The sequence below is a fragment of the Arachis hypogaea genome, chromosome 14 (assembly GCF_003086295.3).
Source record: "Arachis hypogaea cultivar Tifrunner chromosome 14, arahy.Tifrunner.gnm2.J5K5, whole genome shotgun sequence".
NCBI lineage: Eukaryota > Viridiplantae > Streptophyta > Magnoliopsida > Fabales > Fabaceae > Arachis > Arachis hypogaea.
Genome location: NC_092049.1, coordinates 38081606 through 38085251, shown reverse-complemented (window position 1 = coordinate 38085251; position 3646 = coordinate 38081606). Strand labels below are relative to the sequence as shown.

The window sequence follows — 3646 nt, the reverse complement described above, 5'->3', positions numbered from 1 at the left end:
AACTGGCGTTTAAACGCCAGCCAGGGTACCTGGCTGGGCGTTTAACGCCCAAAAAGGTAGCATTTTGGGCGTTAAACACCAGAATGGATGCCATTCTGGGCGTTTAACGCCAGAAGAACACTAGAGGTAAGATTTTGTTTTTAATTCAAATTTTTTTCAAATCTTCATAATTTTCAAAATCAAATCTTTTTCAAATCATATCTTTTCAATCATATCTCTTCAAAATCAATTTCTTTCCATTTTTTTATTTATTACTATTTTCGAAAATCCTTGCTAAAATTAATGATTTACTTCAAAATTTTCAAGTTGTTACTTGCCTATTAAGAAAGGATCAAATTTTAAATTTTAAGAATCATATCTCTTAATTTCTTGTTAGTCAAGTAATCAACTTTAATTTTAAAAAACTTTCTCTTTTTAATTTGATTTTCAATCATATCTTCTCAATCATATCTTTTCAATCACATCTTTTTTCAAAATTAATTTTCAATCATATCTTTTTAATTTCTAATTTCAAAAATCTTTTCAAAACTCACTTAATTTCTTTCCTAATCTTAATTTTCGAAAATCTCAATCAAATTTTCAAATTTCTTTTTAATTATTTCAAAATCTTTTTAATTTATTTTCGAAAATTCTTCCCCTCTTCTCACATCCTCCTATTTAAAGGACTAACACTCTTCCTCAAGGTGCAATTCGAACTCCCTCCTTCTTTATATGTTCGAATTATCTTCTATCTACCTCCTCCTTCTATTCTTCTTTTCCTCTGACACCTCAAGAAATCTCTATACTGTGACATAGAGGATTCTCTACTTTTTTGTTCTCTTCTCTTTCATATGAGCAGGAACAAAGAGAAAAGCATACTTGTTCAAGCTGATCCTGAACCTGAAAGGACCTTGAAGAGAAAGCTAAGAGAAGCTAAAGCACAATTCTCTTTAGAGGGCCTAACAGAGCTTTTCAAGGAAGAAGAAACCATGGCAGCCGAAAACAACAATGCCAACAATGCAAGGAAGGTGCTTGGTGACTTTACTGCACCTACTCCTGACTTCTATGGGAGAAGCATCTCAATCCCTGCCATTGGAGCAAAAACTTTGAGCTTAAGCCTCAATTAGTTTCTCTAATGCAACAGAATTGCAAGTTTCATGAACTTCCATTGCAAGATCCTCATCAGTTCTTAGCTGAATTCTTGCAAATCTGTGACACTGTCAAGACCAATGGGGTTGACCCTGATGTCTACAGACTTATGCTTTTTCCTTTTGCTGTAAGAGACAAAGCTAGGACATGGTTGGATTCACAACCCAAAGAAAGCCTGAACTCTTGGAAAAAGCTAGTCAATGACTTCTTGGCAAAGTTCTTTCCACCTCAAAAATTGAGCAAGCTTAGAGTGGAAATCCAAACCTTCAGACAAAAGGAAGGTGAGTCCCTCTATGAAGCTTGGGAAAGATATAAGCAATTGATCAAAAGGTGTCCTACTGACATGCTTCCATAATGGAGCATCATATGTATATTCTATGATGGTCTGTCTGAGTTGTCAAAAATGTCATTGGACCATTCTGCAGGAGGATCTCTTCATCTAAAAACCCCTGTAGAAGCTCAGAAACTCATTGAAATGGTTGCAAATAACCAGTTCATGTACACCTCTGAGAGGAATCCTTTGAACAATAGGATGCCTCAGAAGAAAGGAGTTCTTGAAATTGATACTCTGAATGCCATATTAGCTTAGAACGAAATATTGACTCAACAAGTCAATATGATTTCTCAGAGTCTGAATGGATTGCAAGCTGCATCCAACAGTACTAAAGAAGCATCCTCTGAAGAAGAAGCTTATGATCCTGAGAATCCTGCAATGGCAGAGGTGAATTACATGGGAGAACCCTATGGAAACACCTATAATCCTTCATGGAGAAATCATCCTAATCTCTCATGGAAGGACCAACAGAAGCCTCAACAAGGCTTCAACAATGATGGTGGAAGAAATAGGTTTAGCAATAGCAAGCCTTTTCCATCATCTTCTCAGCAACAGACAGAGAATTCTGAACAGAGCCATTCTGGCCTGGCAACCATAGTCTCTGATCTATCTAAGACCACACCAAGTTTTATGAATGAAAGGTCCTCTATTAGAAATTTGGAGGCACAGGTGGGTCAGCTGAGTAAGAAGATTACTAAAACTCCTCCTAGCACTCTCCCAAGCAATATAGAAGAGAATCCCAAAAGAGAGTGCAAGGCCATAACCTTACTTGGTGTGGCCGAACCTGGGGAGAGTGAAAAGGCAGTGATTCCCAGTGAGGAAGACCTCAGGAAACGTCCACTAACCAGTAAAGAGTTCCCCTTTGGGGAACCAAAGGAATCTGAGGCTCATACAGAAACCATAGAGATTCCTTTGAACTTTCTATTACCATTTATGAGCTCTGATGAATATTCTTCCTCTGAAGAGGATGAAGATGTCACTGAAGAGCAAGTTGCTAAGTACCTTGGAAGACCCTTCCTAGCCACAGCAAAAGCTGTGATTGATGTTGATAGAGGAGAATTGGTCCTTCAATTGAATGGGGACTACCTTGTGTTTAAGGCTCAAGGATCTCCTTTTGTAACTATGGAGAGGAAGCATGAAAAGCTTCTCTCAATACAGAGTCAAACAAAACCCCCACATTCAAACTCTAAGTTTGGTGTTGGGAGGCCACAACCAAACTCTAAGTTTGGTGTTGAGAGGCCACAACTAAACTCTAAGTTTGGTGTTGAGAGGTCCCAACCCTGCTCTGATTATCTGTGAGGCTCCATGAGAGCTCACTGTCAAGCTATTGACATTAAAGAAGCGCTTGTTGGGAGGCAACCCAATTTTATTTAATTATATCTATTTGTTCTTCATTGTCATTTTATGTTTTCTGTAGGTTGATGATCATGTGAAGTCACAAAAATAACTGAAAAAGCAAAAACAGAATAAAAAATAGTATTAAAAATAGCACACCCTAGAAGAGAAGCTTATTGGCGTTTAAACGCCAGTAAGGTAGCAGAATGGGCGTTAAACGCCCAGTCTGGCACCATTCTGGGCGTTTAACGCCAGAAATGGGCACCAGACTGGCGTTTAACGCCAGAAAGGGGCACATAGCTGGCGTTTAACGCCAGAATTGCACTCTAAGGGCATTTTGCATGCCTAATTGGTGCAGGGATGAGAAATCCTTGACACCTCAGGATCTGTGGACCCCACAGGATCCCCACCAACCTCAATTCACTCTTTCTCACTTCTTCACACCTTTTCATAATACTCTTTCCCAAATAACCTCCACCAATCACCTCCATTACTCCTCCAAAATCATCATACAAACCACCTACACCCACCCACTCAAAATCAAACCATCACTCCTTTCTTTTCCACATCATAACCACCTAAAACCCCCTTTGGCCGAACAATTCACACACCTCCATCTCCTCCATCTCTTCTTCTTCTCCCCCTTTCTTTATTCTTTTGCTCGAGGACGAGCAAACCTTTTAAGTTTGGTGTGGAAAAGCTCAGCTTTTTTATTTTTCCATAACCATTTATGGCACCTAAGGCCGGAAAAACCTCTAGAAAGAGGAAAGGAAAGGCAATTTCTTCCACCTTCTAGTCATGGGAGATGGAGAGATTCATCTCAAAGGTCCATCAAGACACTTCTATGAA

General features: G+C 39.0%; 1 non-coding gene across 1 annotated transcript; it reads right to left on the bottom strand.

Moving 5' to 3' along the window:
- Positions 1-1369: 1369 nt before the first annotated feature.
- Positions 1370-1477, bottom strand: LOC112745887 (small nucleolar RNA R71). Its single transcript, XR_003173794.1, has one exon. It is a non-coding gene; the product is annotated as a small nucleolar RNA R71 (small nucleolar RNA).
- Between the last annotated feature and the right edge of the window lie 2169 nt (positions 1478-3646).